Source organism: Phacochoerus africanus, chromosome 2 (assembly GCF_016906955.1).
Source record: "Phacochoerus africanus isolate WHEZ1 chromosome 2, ROS_Pafr_v1, whole genome shotgun sequence".
NCBI classification, from domain to species: Eukaryota; Metazoa; Chordata; class Mammalia; order Artiodactyla; family Suidae; genus Phacochoerus; species Phacochoerus africanus.
Window position 1 is genome coordinate 265,199,659 of NC_062545.1, and position 23,745 is coordinate 265,223,403.

General features: G+C 38.0%; 2 pseudogenes; both read right to left on the reverse strand.

Annotated features, from left to right (window-relative positions):
• Positions 1 to 11,792: 11,792 nt before the first annotated feature.
• Positions 11,793 to 12,556, reverse strand: LOC125120890 (olfactory receptor 1J4-like; annotated as a pseudogene).
• A 9,876-nt stretch (positions 12,557 to 22,432) lies between these two features.
• Positions 22,433 to 23,372, reverse strand: LOC125121366 (olfactory receptor 1J4-like; annotated as a pseudogene).
• Between the last annotated feature and the right edge of the window lie 373 nt (positions 23,373 to 23,745).

Consider the following 23,745-nt stretch of genomic DNA (forward strand, 5'->3'; position numbering starts at 1 on the left):
GAGATATTGCTTAGTAGTGAGGAGGGGAAGATGTGTGTGATCTGGGGGTGGGGTAGGGCTCTAATTTTGAGAGAGCGTATGAGTGGGGCTGATTATTCTGTCTTCATTCCAAATATTTGCACATCCACAATCAAGACATGGAGAGTCAGGTGTTTGGGTCTCCAATAAGCTAAAATTAACTAAGTTCTTATGATGTGCTTAGCTTAAGCACTTTACATGCAAGATTTTTCAGCAATTAACGTGATCCCATGTAATAGCAGTGGATGCTGACATTCACCATGGCCAAACACGAGGCCATAAAGCTATTAAGTGGGAAAAATATAAAGATTTGAGTGTAGAAGTACATGATTCCAGAAATGAGCACTTAATTTCTAAACAGTTGATCAAAATTAAAGGAGAGTGTCAAAAACATTGGGCTTCCAGGGATCATGCCATCCCTCTCCTACTCAGCCCTGTCCAGCTACAGAGGCCTCCTTAATTGCCAGGCACCATCTCACCTCAGAGGATTTCTAGGTGCCAATCTCCATGCTTTTGCCCAGGTGTCACCATGACTTGCTTACGCATCCTCTCTAATGTTTTTTTTTTTTTTTTTGGATATTACCTTCCCAATGAGCTCTATCTGGACCACATGATGTTAAATTATGAACCACACCCCCAGTACTCTTGCTTCCCATTTTTTATGCCTCCTATATTAATAACAGTTTTTACCCACAAAAAACTTATAATTTATTTATGTCAGTTATAGGGATCCATCCTGCATAGAACTTTCATCCCAGTGAAGAAGCAATGGCATTTTAAATGTAAGTAAAGCTTATGGTGTGTTAGAATGTTAAAATCTGCTATGAAAAAAAGGACCACGATGAGCTGGATCTGAAATGCTAGAATGTAAACTCTACAGGGGATACATTTGTTTAACTTGTATTCCCTGAATGTAAAAAATTGCCTGGCACATAATAGTCATGCAATAAATATTTTTGTGTGTATAAATTAAAAATTCACACATTTAGACTTTTCATATTAGAAGTGAGATCTATGGGAGAGACAAAACTCATTTTCCAAGATTAAAATTAATCTGACAGCTATAGACTCTTCTCAACAGCAAAATCCAATTTAGGTGGAAAAACCAGGCTTCCTAGAGTAGAGTAACTTGGTAATTTGATTGGCTGCTCTCTGCTCCCATACTGTCTCAGGCACAATCAAACTGAAGTTTATTTAGGTTTCAGTAAACCGTCCAGTGTACTTTATTAGCAAGATACTGCATATAGAAGATAAACAATCTGGATTTTACTAAAAACAAACATTAGAAATTAATGTTTGTAGCTCCAGAAGGCAAGAATCAAAGATGTGGAAGCAACCTAAATGTCCATCAATAGAAGATTTAATAAGGAAGATGTTGTACATATATGTAATATAATACTACTTGACATAAAACAGCATAAAATAATGCCATATTTAACTCCCTGAATGGACCTAGAGATATCATATTAAGTAAAGTAATACAGACAGAGAAAGACAAATATCATATGATACCACTAATATGTGTTATTTTAAAAAAAATGACAGAAATGAACTTATGTACAAATCAGAGATAGACTTGCCAACATAGAAAACAAGTTTGCTTACTAAAGGGAAAAGGGAGAGGGATAAATTAGGGGTTTTGGATTAACAAATACACACTCCTATATGTAAAATATATAACTAACAAGGATTGGGTGTATAGCCCAGGGAACTATAATCAATATTTTTAATAATATATAAGGAGAAAGAATCTGCATATAAGTACATATATATGTTTATAATTGAGTATCTTTGCTACACACTTGGAACTAAGACAAAATTGTATGTCAACTATACTTCAATAAATAAAGTTTTAAAAAAATTAAAAACAACATGCCCAAGACAAGATGACCATAATAAAATTTAATGTATGTGTATATATATATATATATATATATATATATATATGTATAATTCAAAAGATCTGTAAAAATCTGAATATAATAATAATATAAAAATTGAAAAAAAACAAAATTTGAACAAAGACATACACACAAAGGAGTTTGGTGAATTGAATTTCACAAGTTGAATGTGTGTTGAAGATAATTTCATATTTAGGTTTATGGAAGAATAAATGGACAAGAGATATGACCGAACAGAAAGATATTGATCAAAAAACAATGACAATTTAAAGGACTGTTAAGAAAGTGCCAGATTTATGGGTGATCAACACACAACTTTTTTAAGGGATTTCTGACAAGGTCAGTGAGTGAAATAAGAACATGGCTAGGTGATTCTTACTTGGATAAAAGGTTTCTGTTTGAAAAGAATCCCCAGAGCCAATGTCATGTCTCTGTTCCTCAGGCTGTAGATGAAAGGGTTCAGCATGGGGGTGACCACTGTGTACATCACAGAAGCAATGATGTCCTTATCATGGGACTGGTCTGATGAGGAGGAAAATTACACTGCCATACTTGTCACATAGAATAGAGACACCACAGAGAGGTGGGAGCCACAGGTGGACAAGGCTTTGCAGATCCCTTTAGTAGAGGGGATCCTTAGAATGGAGAAACCAAAGTGCCTTTAAAAGATGAGGATGTCACTCTATGGGAAAATGACAACTGCAGCCCATTCAGTGAATATGACCAGCTTATTGAGACAGGTGTCTGAGCAGAACAGCTTTATTAGGTTGGAGAGGCTGCAGAAAAAAATGGAGGATGGTGTTATCAACACAGAAGGACCCCTGGGCCAGCAGGAGGAAGGTCATTGCCACAGGAGAGCCTTTCAGAGCCAGCCAACAGCATAGCATGCAGTCCTTCTCTCATAATGGTGGTGTAGTAGAGATGGTGACAGATGGCCACGTAACTGTCATAGGCCATCAACACGAGGAGGACATTATCAACACAACCAAAAAGCATATAAAATACACCTTTGAGATGCACCCTGGTTAAAAAATGGATAAGTTCTGTTTATGCATGTTCATCAGCATCTTAGAGACAGTGACAGATGAAAAGGAGACAACTGTGAGGGCCAAGTAGCTGAGGAACAAGTGCATGGGGGTATGGGGGTGAGGTCAAGCCTGATGAGCAGTATGATAAGCAAATTCCCTGGCACTGTGGACAGGTACATGCCCAGGAACAGGGCAAAGAATATGCCCTGCTTCTCTGGACAGATGGGGAGCCCCAGGAGGAGGAACTCAGACACATGGCTCTGGTTCTCCCTTCTCATGTTCCTTTTCTCTCTTCTGGGAATGAGGAGAACTGGGAAATTCCAGGAACTTAGAAGTATTGAGCTTAGCAGTTATCACAAGGTCACATGACTTCTCAGAGTGACTGTCTCAGCATACAGAGATCTCATCACATTTCACTCACACACTGATGCCTCATTCAGTCTGGTGAGAGAAATGCAACATGATTTGTCTGGACACTGACACGGTCCCATGGAGAATGTATATGACTTCAATCAAACCCTTCTGTGGAAATAAGGAACAGCTAATTCTTTGTTTTACATAGTGGAGACACCATGATAGTAGGGAGAGAGTAATACGGGATTGTTATGATAGACAATCCCTTTCATGGCTTTATTCTCAGACTGCTTATGTACTTCTGTCTGTTTTACACAACCACTCATGCATGGACACACACACACATATGCACACAAACACACCACTTAAATCATTATTGGGATAATTAGTGTACCATGTACAAAATAAAGTTATCAACACATAACTCACTTATAATTAGGGTGACTAAAGGAATGAAGGAATAAATATAAAGAAAGAAAATAAAATAAAAGAAAGAAAAAGGAAGGGAGGGAGGAAGGAAGAAAAGGGCAAACATTATGACAGTCCTTCAAAAAACTAAACATAGACTTACCATATGATTCAGAAATTTAACTTCTGGTTATATAACCAAAGCAATTTAAATGAGAGGCCTAAGAGTTGTTTATACAGCCATTTTCAAAATAGCATTATTCACAGCAGCCAAAAGATGTAAACAACCCACGTTCTTTAAAAAATGAATGGATAAAAAAATGCAGTCTATACATACAATGGAATATTATCACCCTTAAAAAGGAAATAAATCCTGACACAGCCACAATATGAATGAACTTGAAGATGTTATGCTAAGTAAAATCATGCAGTCTTATGGTGTTTCTTATGGGAAATACCATAAGAATCCATTTATATGAGATGGATTGAGTCAAATTAATAGAGACAAAAAATGGAATGGTGACTGCCAGGGGCTGTGGAGGAAGGAAAATTGGTATCTACTGTTCAATGGATACAGCCATTCCACTTGGGATGATTAAAACATTCTGGAACTCCCAGTTGTGGCTCAGTGGTTATGAACCCATGAGGACGTGGGTTTGATCCCTGGCCCTGCTCAGTGGGTTAAAGATCCAGCTCTGTGGTGAGCTACAGTGTAGGTAGCAGACACAGCTGGGATCCTGAATTGCTATGGCTGTGGTATAGACCAGCAGTTGCAGCTGTGAATCAACCACTAGCCTAGTAACTTCCAAATGCCATAGGTACAATCCTTTAAAAAAATAAGGTCTGTAGGTGGATGGAGGTCATGGTTGTATAATACCATGAAATATTTAGTGCCACAGAAATGTGCACAAAAACTATTGAAATGTTAAATTTGGTTATATATATTTTACCACAATAACAATGTTTTAATTTAAAAAATATGCAAAAGTTAATAAATCATTGACTACAAATAACAACCTAAAAGAGAGTGACACAAAAAATAAATAAATCAGCTCATTCTTTGAGCAAGATGAGTAAGCAGACATCAGGAACTAAAGATGACAAAGATACAGGAAGCCATCAAGCAAGACCAAGTAGCCCACCAAAAATATGTATTTACATCTTGAGGTCTCCCTCTCACATCCAGGAAACAGTACAGGCCCCAACAGATGGCCCTTGAGGATTAGATTCAAAGCACTCGACTCATTGCATTTTTAATAAATTTGCCAATAAATAGCTTCCTTCATATATGCCATTGTCTCTCTGTCTCTCCCCTTCCATCACCAGGGCTTTAAAATGGCTCAGTTTTGAGCATACATACAAAGTGAGGGACATGAGAATTTGCCAGAAGAGGTGACCAAAGATCAGAGATATTACAAATGCTGTAGGACCAGAGACCTATATCAGAATTCAGAGCCATCTTATTAACTAGACAAGATTTACACACAAACATACACGCAGCATGACGCATAGTGACACAAAACCAAACCCCAGGTGCTGCTCTTTGACTCTCTCTCAACCATACGCATCCTATTCAGAAGTGGCATGGTTGGTATGGATTCATACCCACTAACTTATAACCTTTAAATGAAATCTTTTGTCACACACAACTTAAAAAACATGCAAATAAGAACGCATCTACACTGCTGGTGGGGAGGAAAAACGGTGTGGCCATTATGGAAAAGAGTATGGAGGTTCCCCCAAGACATTCAAAATAGAACTACCACATGATCCAGCAATCCCAATTCTGGGTGTAGACCAGAAAGAACTGGAGTCAAGATCTCAGAGATGTATCTACTCTCCCATGTGCATTGCAGCTCTGTGCACAATAGATAAGCTATGGAAACAAACTGAATGTCCATCAACAGATAAATGGATAAATGTGGAATATACACAATGGATTATAATTTTTCCTTAAAAACAAAAAGAACATCCTGACATTTGTGACTAGAATGAACCAGGAGTACATTATACTAAGTAAAATAAGCCAGTCCTACAAAGGTAAAAATTGCATAATTTCACTTTGAGAAACTCATAGAAAGAGAGAATAAATGGCAGTTGCCAAGGGCTGGGGGAAGAGGAAATGGAGTGTTGTTATTCAATTGAAATAAAGTGTCAGTTATGTGAGATGAATTAGTTATTGAGACCTGTTTACAGCATAATGACTAAAGTCAAAAATACTATTCTGTTCACATAAAACTTTCCTAAAAGACTAGATCTCATGTTAAGATTTCTCACCACAACAAAAGGACACAAGGACATTTTGAGAGGAGGCAGATATATTGATGACATTGAGTGGGGTAGTTGCTTCACACATGTGTGCACATGTCCAAACTCCTCAAATTACATACATTAAATATGTTCAGTTTTGTGTATAACAAATACACCTCACAAGCTGTTTTTAAAAAATATGCAAAGATCACATCCATTTGCCCACACAACTCACAAACCATACACACTCACACACAGAGAAACTCCAATACACAGATGAAAAATCACATGTGATCAAACCCAAAACACAAATAACATAAAAAGAAGCAACATGCAACACTATTGCAGATTTCCAGCCACCATGGCCTATTATTAGCGCTGCACAATAGGCCTTTCCACAAGGATGGAAATACTCTATAGCTGTGTTGTCCATTACAGCTGCACCAGTATCCTGTGGCTACTGGAAACTTGAAATATAGCTAGTGCAACTGAGGAACACAAATTTTAATTTTAGGGCATTTTAGTTTACTTTATTATTATGGCCACTTAAGGCTGGTGGCACCATGTAGGTCCATGTGTGAATCAGTCAATAAGAACACATGGTTATAAGGACAATGTAAACACACATTTCCTCTATCTCTTTTTCCTAGTCCTCGCATCAATGCACACATCTAAGCCAAGTGATTGTTTCCTACATTGTTCCAATCTGATCTGGTCCAGACTACTACCTGAAGACTTATCTCTTATGCCTCCATAGCCTAAGGATATTTACCACTTCCCTGTCTGTTTGCAAGGAGAATAATGACCAGGAAAATGCACATTTACCAGTAGGATCGAGACCACTGGGAACACACCCCAAGTTTCTGGTTAATGAAGAAAACAACTGAGTTAATTGCCAAATTTCTTGCCTTCCTCTTGAGATTCAGCCAGTGCAGGGACCAAAGGGGCTAGCTACAGTAGTTCCAGAAAATGTCTCTAATGCCAAAGACACCTTGGCCTCCCCTCTGCCTGCACATGAGGAGAAGGAGAGGTCATGTACACACTTGAACTTTGAAGAAACTACAATGGAATTGTCCACTCCATCCACTGAAGAATGGAACAGAGTATGACCAGCACTTGAGATCACACACCACTGATCCTGAAATGTGTTGGTGCTCATATCCCATCACCATAATTTATTCCATCCATATGAAACCATGAAAGACCCACAAAAGCCAAAATCATCTTAAGCAAAAGGGACAAAACTTTAGACATCACACTTCCTGATTGCAAACTATACTACAAATTTTAGAAATCAACACAGTATGTTACTGATATAAAAACAGACGTATAAAAAAAGGAACAGAATATGGATCCCTGAAATAAATCCACACATATTTGCTCAACTCATCTTTGACATGGGAGCCAAAAATACACCATGGGAAATGAGAGTCTTTTCAATAAATGGTGCTGAGAAACTGGATATCCACACACAAAAACATGAAAGTGAATCTCCAACAGTGAAAAAAACTGTCTGTGCCATCCCATCCTGTGGACTAAAAATGCTTGCCACCTTCATTAGAAAAAACATGGCCATAAGGGACATAATCAGGTGCATTTCATAGTTCACAGCCATGTTCCAACAACATGGATGGTTCCAGAAAGTATTATGCTTTGTGAAATAAAGCAGAGAGACAATGATAAAATCATGATACCTAACTTATATCTGGAGTCTAAAAATCAAAACAACAAATCAACAAAACAAAATGAAAACAGACTCATAAATGCAGAGAAGAAACACGTGGTTGTCAGAGGGGACAATATCTTGGGAAAAGGGATGAAATAGGTGATGGGGATGAAATAGGTGATGTGGATGAAGAGAAACAAAACTCCAGTGATAAACTATGGGATGCAATATACAGCATAAAGAATATGATAATTAATGCTGTAAAGACTTTTGGGGACAGAGAGTTACTAGATTAATAATTGTGATCATTTCATAATGTATGAAAATGTCAAATCACCATGTAACACACCAGAAAGTAACATAACATTGTTTGCAAACTATATTTCACACAGCATGTGGACAAGACTTGAAGCCTGGACCCTCAGATTGAAAGTCTGATTCTCTACTGACTGAGCTACTCAGGCCCTCCAAATTATACTTCTAGGTTTTGTGGGTTTTTCTGTGTGTGTGTGTGTGTGTGTGTGTGTGTGTGTGTGTGTGTGTGTGCGCGTGTGTTTAGGTTTGCACCCATGGCCTATGGAGGTTCCCATGCTGGGGTTAAATCTCAGCTACAGCTGCCAGCCTATGCCACAGGTACTGCAATGTAGGATCTGAACACATCTGTGACCTACACCTTAGCTCAGAGTAATGCTGATCTTTATGCTAATGAGCTACCCCAGGGATTGAACCTGCTTCCTCATGGATGCTTGTTGGTTTTTTTAACCAATGAGCCATCAAGGGAATTCCAGAAGCCCTGCAAATTATATTTCAATAAAGAATTTAGTAAAGCTGCTTGGTGCTAGAATAATTCAGAAATTGTCATTCATAATGCTGAAAAATTTTATGAACATCTGGGTCCTAGAATAAGGGCCTTACCTGTGTTTCCTAATTAATACCAAATATAGGCTTTAAATTCTCAGATTTGTTTCAAAAATTGCAGAATCTTCATTAAAAATTTGTGTTCTTCAGAGTTCCCTTTGTTTCTTACCAGGTTACCAACCCAGCTAATATCCCTGACCTCACTCATTGGGTTAAGGATCCAGCATTGCCACAAGCTGCATTGTAGGCTGCAGATGTGGCTCGGATCCTGTGTTCCTGCGGCTGTGGGGTAGGCTGCCAGCTGCAGCTCCAATTCTACCACTAGCCTGGGAACTTCCATATGCCACTGGTACAGACCTAAAAAGGAAAAAAAAAATTCCAATTTTTACTGAGTTTACCCTTGAACAATTGGTTGAGGTGGTCTTTGTCAGGTTCTCTACAGTAAGTTACTATATTAACATTTGTAATTAACTGAGTTTCATTTGGTAGATATTTTGAGTTGTATAACCACAGCACTTTTCTTAATACAATTTCACCCAGTATATCTAACAGTCATTGATGATTCTTATATTGAACAAACTATTTCAGATGTGGTGGCCAAATGGTGGTTTTTCTATTTTGAGCAGATTTTCTATATTGATTAGCTGTATTCTCTATAGAAAGGAACTTCCCCTTACTCTGCATGTTTCTTCATTGAATTATTTATATAATCACAGACCCATTAATTCTTATTTATTCTCTCAGTTGTAACCCATTACTGATGTTATTCATTTTGAAGCTCTAATTATTCCAGATTTGGCCAAGGGGAGCCCTTCCAGCTGGCTCCTGTGTTCCCATGGTTCGTTGAGCACTTTTTATTTTCAGGCTCAGCAAAATTTCCCTGGCCTTATCCTGCCCTGGCCCCAGCCCTAGAATCAGCCATTTTTCTAAGTAACTTTTCTTCCTCTTAGAGGAGATTAATACTCAAAAATCAAATAAGCAATGGGATCCTGCTGTGTAGCACTGGGAACTATGTCTAGTCACTTATGATGGAGCTTGACAATGTGAGAAAATAGACTGTGTACATGTATGTGTAACGGGGTCACCATGCTGTACAGTAGGAAAAAAATGAATTGAGGAAATAATGATTTAAAAATAATAATTAAAAATCAAATTTGGAATTATATGTTTTCATTGCTTATAAAGCTTCTAAATGATCTCAGTGTATACAGCCAGGAAGCATAAAAGAAACACAGGATGTATAAACTAAAACAAGCAAAGTCATGGTTACCCATAAGAGATGGGTCAGCAGTGGAACAGAAAGAATGGTAGATGGGGACCAGACAGATATTAATATATAATTTCAATCTGTTTATGCACATTACAACCCATGAGTTAAAACTGATATCTTCAATTCTAGCTTTACACCATAGAATTCTTTCTAGTCTCTCTTTTTCCATGTACATTGCACCTTTCCCCCAGTGAGGAATCAGTCCTTTTTTCAGGACAAGTTTATTTATTTGCTAAATCCTCAAATATATGTAATTTCAGAATATATATCTGAAACCACTGTTAATGACAAACTTACTTCACCTCAAAAAATTTGCTTACAAAAAATGTGCTTTTTTTTCTGTGAGAGTATTTTAGAGATGAAATTCACTGTTCAATTATTAATCACTTTTATTTTCCCCTTTAGATTATTAACTCAAAATATACTTAGCCTCATTTTTTATTTTATTCTATCTTGCTTTATGTTCCATCACTTTGTTTTTATTTTTTAGTAGGTAAAAGATAACACAGTCAAAACTATACAAATAAATATAGTCATTGCCCCATTTTTTCTTTCCTATTCCCACCCCACCCCCTGTAGGTAAGCAGTCTCATTAGTTTCAGATTGATTACTCATGTGTTTCTTCTTCTGAATGGGAATATGTGTGTATATATTATTTTCCTCTCCTTTTTAACATAGGAAGTAGCATGCTATAGATGCTCTTTTATGCATTGTTTTTTTTCCCATTTAATAATGCATCTTGGAAATCCCTCCATATTGATTCACAGGAATCTTTGCCAATATTTTTTTCATAGCTGTGAAGTACTCAAGTGCACTGATCTTCCATAGTTCCCTTTTGCATCCCTATAACAAAATAGCAGTAATGAATTTACTAAATGCCACCTAATTGTATAACTCAAAGGATTAAACTAGTAAATTTCATGTTGTGCCATAAATTATACCACAATAATTTTTTTAAGAAAAAGTAAGTCATAATCTCTACATAAGCAAAGAATAATAAAATAATAATAATGTATGAATAATAAGTGAATGGGGAGTATATGGAATAAGAAATTATAAGAGAAGTGAGAATAAATATGAAATCAGATGTCTCAATTAGAATACATATAGAAACATGAAAATAATTCAAATACTTTCTGATTATATTATACGTTAATAGATTCAATTCTCCAGAAATACTATGATTGTTAACCTACATAAAAAAAAAGCAAAATTCAACTTTACACTGTTAAGAAATAACAATTTCCAGATATAAAGACATAAGAAAGTTTAAAGTGATGGAAAAGAAATACATGTAAAAGGTGAAAGAATTATACGATCTTAAGAGAAATTTGGGAAATAAAGAGAAAAACATGTAAAAAAACCAAAAAACTAAAAAACTGGTATATCTAAACAATATCAGAGGATGTAAATGGAATGCGAGTGTAGAAGCCATGGCTAAAAAGACATCTGCCCTCACTATAAAGGCAATGGTGTGCTGTTTAATGAATAAGAAATCTCCCTATCATAGGAGAGAATTACTTGTAGCATTAGCCAATTTCCACAGTGTAATTATGCCCATCATGGCTGATTTCAGTCCACAACAATTGTGTCATTGATTTTGGAGTTGCAAACAGATGTTAACAATCAGATTGCAGCCAATGCAAACCAATTTCAGCACATCTTACAGAGAAGAATCAGTTCACAAGGAGCAGAACACGATGCTAAATCAGTGTGTTATCAATAACCTAGTATAAAAATATATAAGCAAAAGCTGCATATCTAAAAACAAAAAGACAAAACCACAATCATAATTATGTGACATATTCAGCATAGGATTTTTCACATATCATATGAGAGGTGATTAAAAAGCAAACAAAAAATTAATGATAAGGGATATTATCATTACAAGTAACAAGTTGGACCTTATCAACATATTAAAACTATATATGACCACTGAATGCATATTCACTTGAAGTTACAGAGTTGCCAAAATTATGGTAATTTTAAGAGAAACATCTCACTGTGCTCATGACTGCAATAAGAGGTTTTAGTGATTGTCACTTCAAGAAGTAAGCCCTATTGACAAATACCTCTAAGGCCTGTTTTATGCCTCTGTTCCTGAGGCTGGAGATGAAGGGATTCTGCATGGGAGTAACTATTGCATTCACAACAGAAGCAATTATGTCTTTGTCATTGGAGTCCCAGGATGAGGAGAAAAATTAAACACTAGCAAGTGTCCAGTAGTATAAAGACACCACAAGGAGATGGAAGCCACAGATGGAACAAACTTTTAAGAGTCTCTTGGTGGAAGAGACCCTCAGAACTGTGGTTCACATATGAATATATGATCACAAGATACTACTCAAAGGCAGGATGAAAAGTGTACCTCCCATAGTAGAGATGACCAGCTCACTGTGGGATGTATCTAAACAGCTCAACTTCATGAGGGGAGCAGGGTCAAAAAAGAAGTGGGAGATGGTATTTTATGCACAGAAGGACAGTTGGACCAAGATGAGGGTGTGCAACGTGGCATGGATACAACCGAGGAACCAGGAACCAGCTGCTAAGGAGACACACGGTTCCTGCCTCACGATGGTGCTGTAGTGGAGAGGCTGACAAATGGCCACATACCTGTCATGATCCATCACTGGGAGAAGAAAGTTGTGAAGACAACCAAAAAGTGAGAAAAATATATCTGGGAAATGCACCCTGCATAAGGGACAGATTTCTGCTGAGTTTGCCTGTTCATCAGCAAGTTAGGGACAGTGACAATTGAAAGGGAGACATCTGTGAGGGCCATGTGACTGAGGAAGAAAGACATGCAGGTGTGTCAGAGACCCTGAATTCATGATTGTGGCCACCACACTAGGTCACCCACTTTCTCATGGAGAAAAATAATAAATGCCTCCATTTCTTTTATGAAATAGTTTTGCCAAAGCACGTGACATATCCTCAACATTCACCGTGATTCCTTTTGATGAAAAACTTCAAATTCATTTTTTTACTTTTTAGTCTACCATGTTTATGACACCAAGCTATTCATTGGACATAGAAGAATAAATTAAACATACAGGACCTCTTCCCTCAGGAGACTATTCCTCAAGGGCACACCTGACCTAGGACTAACTAATTGGGGAACATGAAGCCAGATTTCCTGTGTTATGATTTTGGTCCCACCACTTTCTTGCTGTAGTACTTCGGATGCTAAATTTCTATGGCCTCAGATTGTGCTTCTATTATTTCAAGATGCCAAAGAGTTAACAAAATGATTGTAATTCATTAGGCATTAATATCTAAGAACACTTTCATGCATAAAATAAACACCAAAACTTTCATGCATTATTTTTGAGAGTATCTACATACCCCCCCCCAAAAATATATCAAGTTCAGGAATTTAATGAAATGGTATTATGAGGTGGTCATCATAAAGCACAAAGAAGCTGACCTAAAATTTATGTTAACTTATCTGAGCTCTCACACTCTTCAGGTGAGTTTCTCAGCTCATATTCTATCACTGGGGTAAGTTCCATTCTCCAACTTGTCTTAGTGCATGTTAATCTTGTTGCCAAGAAAGAAACCTTACTTTAGTGCCTGTACCTCCATCCATTTCCATCTACAACTGATACACCAAGTTGTCTCAGATTCATTAGGAATATACTTGAGATCCAAGATGGGGTCCGAGAGCTGAGAGATCCTGAAGGATTGGGGTGTCTCTTAGAAGTCAGTACCTGATTGATCAGCACTATTTCCCAATATCGATCTTCACACTGATAATAACTGACAGTTAATGGACACAATGGCAGACAAATATATTTTCTCCATGATTGCCACACTGAACATTTCAAGAGTCCTAGGAGGGATGCTATTAAAACTTCACTATTGGGAGTGCTTGCTGTAGCTCAGTGTGTTAAGAACCCAACTAGTATCCATGAGGATAGTGGTTGAAACCCTGGAATCCCTCATGTGTTAAGGGTCCAGGGGGGTGGCCATGAACTGCAGGGTAGGCTGAAGACAGGGATCAGATTTGGCACTGCTGTGGCTGTGGTTTAGGCCAGGAGCTGCAGTTCCAATTTGAACCTAAGCCAGGGAACTGACACATGTTTCATGTGTGCTCCTAAAAAATGAAAAAAAAAAAATGTAAAACTTCACTATCAACATTCTTAGTAGGACTAGGAAATGAGCATGATCAGATAATTAGTAACAGCTCTAGTCACATTTCTCTCCAATGTTTTTAAATATATACTGGAAGTTTTGCTTCTATGACTACTGTTTCTCCCTCTCTCTCTTTTTTTTAGTATATACAACTATATATTTTGTTATTATTTTTTTTAGTTAGACAAACAGTCAGGACTTAAAGAACTATTTCAGGATTTGAAGGAGTACTCCTGCTCAGATAACTATCCACACTCATATTCCTGCAGCCCTTCAGTTTGCCAATGGCTTTCCTATGTCTTCAATATCATTCAATCCATCACCTTTATTTCTGTCTGGGAAGCAGAGAACAGTGTTTTCCCCTGCATTTTACCAACAGTAGTGAAGATGCTTAGACAATCTCACATAGTTATTGCGCAGTGTAACCTGGTCACCGACATTGATTTTGTAATTATTTTTTACTGCAGAGACTCCACCAATTTCTATTTATGGGGGGGTAAAGAGTCTAAGTTAAAATGTTAAAAGTGAAAATATAAAGGACAAAATATTCCTGGGAGAGGAATGTGATATTAACACTGTGTAGGAATCTGTCAGTAAATGTTTGCTCCAGACCAGGGAGTTGCCAGGGGTTATAAATTGACTCAGTTCATGGGACACAAGGAGGGAGCAGGGACTTGAAAATCCTGTCAAGAACTTGCTTCTCCTTGAAGGCTGCTGGGTCAAACTTAGCCCAGGATCTCACAGATCTCCTGCAGGAGAACCAGAGCTCCTAATGACACCCATGAGCTCTAATGTGATCAGATAGGAACAATACAGAATTAGTACTATGATTCCATCAGCACTGTGTGCAAAGAGGTGGGTGAGAAATAGCTCAGTAGTGAAGAGGAGACAGTGTGTGTCCTAGGCCTGGGGCCTTGAGAGAGGCTATGGATCAGCTTAGTTTTCCAGTCTTCATATAAAACACATCCCCTGCAAAATAAGACATGGAGAGTAATGGGTTTGGGGCTCCATGAAGCTACAATTTCCTAAGTGCATACAATGTGCCAAGCTTTTTAAGCACCGTACAGACAAGATCTGTCAGCAATTAGTATGATCCCATGTAAGAGCATTGGATGCTGAGAATCACAACATCCAAACCCAAGGACACCAAGCTATTAATAGGGGAAATTATAAAGATCTTAATGTCAAAGTACATGATTCTGGAATTGAGGATTTCCTTTCTAAATGGACTGACCAAAATTGAAGCAGACTGTCAAAAATCCTGGGCTTCCAGGGGCCCTACTTGAATAGTCAAATCACAGAAAAATAGATGTCAACAGCTCTGCAAAGTCAGGTTCATATGGAGCTGCCTGTGTAGATTTTGGTCTCAGACAGGTGGAAGGTAAAAAATGAGAGAATCTCTCTCTCTTTCACACACACACACACACACACACACACAGATATTATATCTCCTCTGTGAAGAAAGTCTTGTGTGGGTTTGCTACACAAAAGTACTCACATGCTATCACAGACACACACTAGCTAGATTTCTCTGGCTTATACTCACTAGATAAATAGAGTCAGAGCGTAAGTCAGCTTTACATAAATCCATGCAAAATTCAAAAACAAAATACACATGTACAACACAGTTACACACACAGAACTGTAAACATCCTAGTTTGCACAAGAAGTCATAGATATTTGCATCACTAGCAGTACACAAGGTCTTATACACAGCGCACAAGCAGCAGGTTAACATAAAATAAACACCCACCGAGGAAATGTCCAGGTGTCTGTTATCTCTGTATATCCTATTGTGTCTCAGTCAGTGTATTTGTCAGGTAAATATACACACATAGACTCTTAAAACACAACACACACAGACATAAATACACCTAATGTCTCTGATGGTCACACACACACTTACACATAAACACACATGCATGACTGGGGAGGTTCCTGGGCTCCTTCTGAGATATTCCTGTGCTCTGAGTAAAAATAGCTTCTCCTACTTTCTATTACCTGAATCTTCACTTTTTGTCCAGAAGACCCAGGATCCAAAGAAAAAGAGGAAACCTTGGAGGCCTGAGGACTGTACAGACTCTCATGTTGGTTATTCAGCTTCAAAATGATGCACAAGGAGATCTTTTCTCCATCCTAAAGAGACCCCAGAGGGAATACCCCCTATGCCCCAAAGAGAGGAGCAGTCCACTGAGACACCTGCCCAACTCCTTCCTGGCCTCTTGGGAAGGAGGATGATTGGGGTCCAAAGGGGCTGAGCTGTACTCAGTTTCACAGGAGAAACTGTCCCTGATATCAGTGGTATCTTAAGCTTCTGGTCAAGTCTCTAATAAGAAGTTGGAGTGTCCCCATTGCCCATGGCCTCTGTGTCATCAGCACAGCTTCTCACAACAGCAGTGAATGGCACAGGCAGTGGAAGGGCTTCTGCAATTTCCCCAACACAGGTTTTCATTAGAACACAAAGGCTGTTAAAACGTGCATGTCTCCCCATTCCCCGGGAAGTATTTGTAGGGCACAGTCTATACCTTGTTCAGGAGAAGGGGGCTTGAATATATAACTCTGGAAAAAAGACTCTGGGTACTTCCCCTACTAAGAAAGCATTCTTGAGCAATATACCCAAGGCCACTGGGACTCAATTCTAAAAAGAGGAAATAATAATCATAGTCTTTCTGTGACTTTGAAGGATGGTTAAATGAGCACCTAATGAAAGCTTACTAAATGTTAAGGTTTATTGTCTGTCTTTGTATCACTAGAGATCAGCTATGGCTCACAACAGGCAATTCTGATTGGTAACTGTTGAATGAATTATTCTCTTCATTCATTCACTCATTCCCTTAAATATAAATCATTAAGGTTCCCACAAATGTAATACTGATATATTCTCTAGAGACATAGATAATAATATAATCAGGAATACTTTCTTACAACACACATCCAAGTGGGTGGTAATGCAGGAAAGTAATTCAGGCAAAATGAATGGCAGGTAAATGGTGACAAGTGCTATAAAATGATGAGAATCATGCATGGAGTTAGGGAGACTCAAGAAGTTAAAAAAGACTGTATTTTTCCCATTTTATACTCTTGCCTCCTTTGTCAAAGATTAATTGATAAAAGGTGTCTTGGTTTATTTCTGGGTCCTCTATTCTGTTCCATTAGCCTTTGGGATGGATTAATGATGGGATCCTGCTATGTAGCACTGGGAACTCTGCCTAGTCACTTACAATTGAATACTTAACATGAGAAAAAAGGATGTATACATGTATGTGTTACTGGGTCACCATGCTGTAGAGTAGAAAAAAATATATATATATAAATAAATGATAGAAAAAAAATAAGAAAAGAAGTTAAAAAAATACCCCAGTGTTACAGGATTCCTTTCCAAAGAAACAGACATCCCTTCATTCAAGTGGCTCTGGGTCTATAGACTGGTTTAACCACTGCACACCTATTAGACTAGCTAAAATTGAAAGGATTGCTGCTCTCAGTGTCATTGAAGATATGATTGAACTGGAACTCTCATACACTCCTCGTGGGAATACAAAACAGTTTGAACATTTTTTTGAACATTTTTTTAATGTTAAACATTTACATAGCACATGACGAGGTATTTGTCTAAGTAAAAAGATTGTATATATTTATACATAGGTTTACACAGGTATGTTCATTAGAGCCTTAGGAAATAGCCATAATCTGGAAATACCCCAAGTGCTCATCCACGGATTTACTGTTAGTAATGCATAGACTTACTATATAGCACAGGAAACTATACTCCACAATTTGTAGTAACATATCAGGAAAAAATCTGTTAAGAATATATTTGTCTGTGCGTGTATGTACAACATCACTTTGTTGTACACATGAAACAAACACAACCTTGTAAATGAACTGCATTTTGATTAAAAGTCTAATGAAAGTTTAAAAGAGATAAACAGAAACATTTTAAAAATTTAAAATAAATAATTAAAAATTTTACAATAATAAAAAAATTAAAAGAAATTGTACATGTGCATTGATGCAACAGCCCTGGTATATCCATACAATGGAATGCTACTCAGCAATGCAAAGAATGAACTACTGATACATAGAAGAACATGAGTGCATATAAAAATGCTTATGCTGAGTGAAAGAAGTCATCAAGAAAAGAATATACACTGTATGATTCCATCAAAATAAGCTTATAGGAGATGAAAACTAATTCATGTGACAAAAACAGGTCTGTGGTTCCCTGGGGGACAGTTGGGAGGAGCACAAGGATGACAGGAGGGTAGACATCAGGGAGATTCACAATCTTGACAGCAGTGGTGGGAATTTCATGGGTGTGTATATAGGTAAAAACTAGTCAAAGCATACACTTTATTTAAAATTTTTAAATTGTTTATTTCCCCAATTCATTTTTTTCCACTGTATAGCATGGTGACCCAGTTACATATACATGTCTACGTTGCTATGCTGCAGGAATTTGCATATTATAAATCAACTATACATTTTAAAAAATTAAAAAATAGATGCAGATTATTTTTTTTAAACTTTTTAAAAAGTATAGTTGGGGAGTACCTGTCACAGCTCAGTGGTTAACAAATCCAACTAGGAACCATGAAGATGCAGGTTAGATCCCTGGACATGCTCAGAGGGTTAAGGATCCAACATTGCTGTGAGCTGTGGTGTAGGCCACAGTCATGACTAGGATCTGGCATTGCTGTGGCTCTGATGTAGGCTGGAGGCTACAGCTCTGATTAGACCCCTAGACTGGGAACCTCCATATTCCATGGGTACAGCCCTGGAAAAGACAAAAAGACCAAATAAATAAATAAATAAATAGTATAGTTTATTTATAATGTTGTGCAAATATCTGGAGTATATCAAAGTGACCCAGTCATATATATGTATGTGTATACACATAACTTTTCTTATATTATCTTCCATCATGGTCTATCCAAATAGACTGGGTATAGTTCACTGTGTGATATGGTAGGTCCTCATTGATTATCCATTCTAAATGTAAGAGTTTGCATCTACTAACCCCAATCTCCCACCCTTCCCACAACACCTTCTTGCCCTTGGCAACCACAAGTCTATGAACATGCTTCTGTTGTATAGATAGTTCATTTGTGCCATATTTTAGATTCCACATATAAGTGTATCATATGATTTTTGTCTGTCTTACTTCATTTAGTATGAGACTAACTAGTTATATCATGTTGCTGCAAAGGGTATTCTTTCTTTTCTATAGCTGAGTAGTATTTCATTCTATCTATATACCACATCTTTGTATCTATTCATGTCTCAATGGAAAGATATGTCATTTCCAAGTCCTAGCTATTGTGAGCAGTGCTTCTATGGGCATAGTGGTGCATGTGTCTTTTTGAATTGTAGTTTTATCTGGATATATGCCCAGGATGGGGATGGCTGGATCATACAGTGGTTCTGTATTCAGTTTTCTGAGTCAAATGGTGTATTTTAGCCATACGAAGTTTATTTTATGTCATTTATACCTCCAAAAATCAGGGTATTTTAAAGAAAGAATAAAATCAACTATAATGCTTAATTTTATATGTCAACTTGACAAGACAACTTGGCTACTCAACTCGGCGATAGTACAGCACCCAGACATTTGGTTAAAATTAATTCTAGATGTTTCCATGAAGGTATCTTTGTGGGTGAGATTAACACTGTGATATGCAGAACCTGAATAGAGCAGACTGTCCTCCATAATGAGGGTGCTCATTATCCAGTCATTTAAGGACCTTAAGAAAAAGAATGACCTCCCACAAAGAAGAGGCATTTCTGTCAGTAGCCTGCCTTCAGTCTCAAAACTGCAAATTTTCCCTGGGTTTTCAGCCTGCCAACCTACCCTGCAGACTTTACACTTGCTAGCTTCCACAATTATGTTAGCCAATTCTGTAAAATAAAACTCTCAACTCTCTTGATTCTTCTCTTCTGGAACCCTATAGCATATGGAAGTTCCCAGGCCAGGGACCATATCAGACCCACAGTAGCCACCTATGCCACTGCTGTGGCAATGTGATACTTTACCCACTGCAGAGACACCACCAACCCCATAATGCCACAACTGGGACTCTCTTTTACACACACAAACACACCCTATTTTTTTTCACTTCTCTGTGTAATCTTGACTAATACACCTACCATGATATCAGGTGCCCTACAAATCAGGCCCTCTGATATCTCTGAACTAATCACCCACCACCCCTCCACCACTTAGTCCTGAACAGCTACAGAGGCTCCATTATTGTCCCTGGGATAGGCCAGTCACTAACTATCCTCAGAGTGTTTCTAGGTGCTGATCTCCATGCTTTTCCCAGGCAGCTCCATGGCTCACTTCCCAGTCCTTGCAAGTGTTTTTGGATGTTACCTTCCCAATGAGCTCTACCTAGACAACAATGTGTTAAATTATGAATCCCACCCCAGAATTTTTTCTCCCCCATGCCACCTTGTTTTTGTTTTTGTTTTTTGTAGGGGCAAATCCCTAGCATATGGAATCCTAAGCTAGGAGTGGAATCAAGTGTAGATTCTGGCCTATACCACAGCCACAGCAAGGCAGGAATGGAGCTGGGTCTGTGACCTAAACCAGAGCTCACAGAAATGTTGGATCCTTAACCTGCTAAGTGAGGCCAGGTATTGATCCCTAGTACTCATAGACACTTGACTGGTTCATTACCACTGAGCCATGACAGGAATTTCTGCTCCCCCTTTTTATGCCTCCTTATATTCACAGAAGTTTTTACTTATGAAAAACATAGAATTTGTATATTTCCTAAACATAGAAACCCATCTTCCATAGAACTTTCATCCCAGGAAAGAAACAAAGACAATTTTTAAAATGAGTTAAGTTTAGGGTGACTTAGAAGGTTAAAACCATCTATGGAAAAAAAAGGGGAAGGATGAGCTGGATCAGAGGTGCTGGAAAGCAACCTCTAAAAGGGGATACGTTTTTTTAACCTGTATACTCAAAACATAGAACATTGCCTGGCACATGGTAGTCATGCACTAGATATTTTTGGGTGCATAAATTATAAATTCATGCATTTAGCTTTTTCATATTAGAAGTAAGATATATGGAGAAAAGACAACCCTCATTTCCTGGACTAAAATCAATCCAATAGCTATAGACTGTTCTCAATACAAACATCCAATTTAAGAGGGGGGGGATTTAGTCTTCCTGGAATGAGGAAATTGGATAATTGGATTGACTACTCTGTGCTCCCCTATTTTCAAAAGCACACTCAAATTAAAGTTTAATTAGGTTTAGTAAACCATCAAAAGTACTTTATTAACTTGATACTGCAATCACAAGATAAGCATTTTGAACTTTACCAAAACAAAACATTAGAATCTTAACTGAATGTTTGTAGTGTTGGAAGGCAAGAAGCCAAGACATGGAAGCAACCCAAATGCCCATCAACAGAGGAATGATGAAGATGTGGTGCATATATATAATGGAATACTACTCAGCCATAAAAAGAATGAAATAATGCCATTTGTAGCAACATGGATGGATCTACAGATTATCATACTAAATGAAGTAAACCAGACAGTGAAAAATGTACATCATATGATATTGCTTATTTTGGCATCTAAAAAAATGATATGGGCAGTTTCCATTGTGACACAATGTAAATTAATCCAACTAGTATCCATGAGGATGTGGGTTCAATCCTTGACTTTGTTCATTGGGTCAGGGATCCAGCATTGCCCTAAACTGTGGTATAGCTACAGATGTGGCTTGGATTTGGCCTTGCTATGGCTGTGGTATAGGACATCAGCTGTAGTTCTGTTTCAACTCCTAGGCTAGGAACTTCCACATGCCTTGTCTGCTGCCCTAAAAGCACAAAAGAACCCATACACAAAACTGATATAGAAAAACAGATATAGAAAACAAACTTGTTACCTAAAGGGAAAGGGGGAATGAAGAAATTATGAGTTTGGGATAAACATATACACACTGCTGTATATATAATAGATAACTAACAGGACCAATTGTATAACCATGGAGCAGTACTCAATATTTTGTGATAACACATAATGGAAAACAACCTGAAAATATATTTATATATACTATATATTATATAAAAAACTTAATCACTTTGCACTACACCTGAAAGAAACACCACATTGTAAGACAAGTGTACTTCTAAATAATTAATTAAACAATTTAAAAAGCAATGCCCAAGAATAGATTATCACAATAAAATCAAGAACATATATACTTCAAAAATTTGTAAAAAGTAAAATGTAATAATAACATAACACATTGAAAAAAATTAAACATACTAACATATATACACAAAGGAGATTGGTGTTTTGAATACCATCAAAGTTGAATGTGTATTGTGGTTAATGTCATATTTAGGGTATGGAAAAATAAAAGGAAAAGAGATATGACTAAAGGGGAAGAGATTGATCCTCCAACAATGACAATTTAAAGGACAGTGAGGAAAGTGATAGAGACATGGTGACCAAGGCACCATTTTTAAGGCATTATTAACAATGTCAGTGAGTAAATAAGAACTTGGTTAGGTGATACTCACTTTACAAAAATGTTACTGTTTCTGAAAAGAATCCCCAGAGCCAATGTCATGTCTCTGTTTCTCAGGCTGTAGATGAAAGGGTTCAGCATGGGGGTGACCACTGTGTACATCATGGAAGCAATGATGATTTTGTCATGGGACTGTCCTGATGAGGAGGAAGAGTACAGGGCCATAATTGTCCCATAGAACAGAGACACCACAGAGAGGTGGGAGCCACAGGTGGACAAGGCTTTGCAGATCCCTTTAGTAGAGGGGACCCTCAGGATTGAGACACCAATGTGGCCATAAGAGACCAGGATGCCACTAAATGGAAAAATGAAACACACAGATCCTAGAGTGAATATGACCAGCACATTGAGGGAAGTGTCTGAGCAGGACAGTTTAAGCAGGGCAGCAAGGTCACAGAAGAAGTGGGGGATGATGTTGTCAGCACAGAAGGACAGTTGAGCCAGGAGGAGGGTGTGGGTCTGTGCATAGGCACAGGAGAGGAGCCAGGAGTCAACCAAAAGACAAAAACACCTCTCTTCCCTCATGATGATGGTGTAGCATAAAGGGTGACAAATGGCCACATACCTGTCATATGCCATCATTGAAAGAAGTAAGTTATCAATGGAGGCAAAAATATGAAAAAATACATCTGTTTTACACACCCTGCATAGGGGATGGATTGATCCAAGGTCTGCATGTTTATCAGCATCTTAGGGACAGTGACATATGAAAAGGATACATCCGTGAGGGCCAAGTGGCTGAGAAGAAGTACATGGGGGTGTGGAGGCGAGGGTCCAGCCTGATGAGCAGGATGATGAGCAGGTTCCCCAGCACTGTGGTCAGGTACATGCCCAGGAACAGGACAAAGAACACGCCCTGCTGCTCTGTCTGGATGGGGAGCCCCAGGAGGAGGAACTTGGAAATGTGGCTCTTGTTCTCCCTCCTCATGCTCCTCTCCTGTCTGCTAGTGAAGGAGGGGAGTGGGAAATATCAGAGACATTGAAGCCACAATCATGGCCACCACACCAAGGTCTCTCACTTTCTCATGGAGAAAAGAATAACTGTCTACAATTCTTTTATCTCATAGTGTTGCCAAAGCAAGTGACACACCATCAACATGATTCCTTTTGATGAAAACCAGAGCATATTCATTGTTTATTGTTTTTAATCAACCGTGTTTCTGACACTACCCTACTAAATGGACATAACAGATTAAATAGGGCCTATGGGGCCTCTTCTCTCATGATTAAATGATTGAGGACACATCTGACAAAGGACCAACTAAATGAACATGAAACCAGATTTCCTGCTTTATGAATTT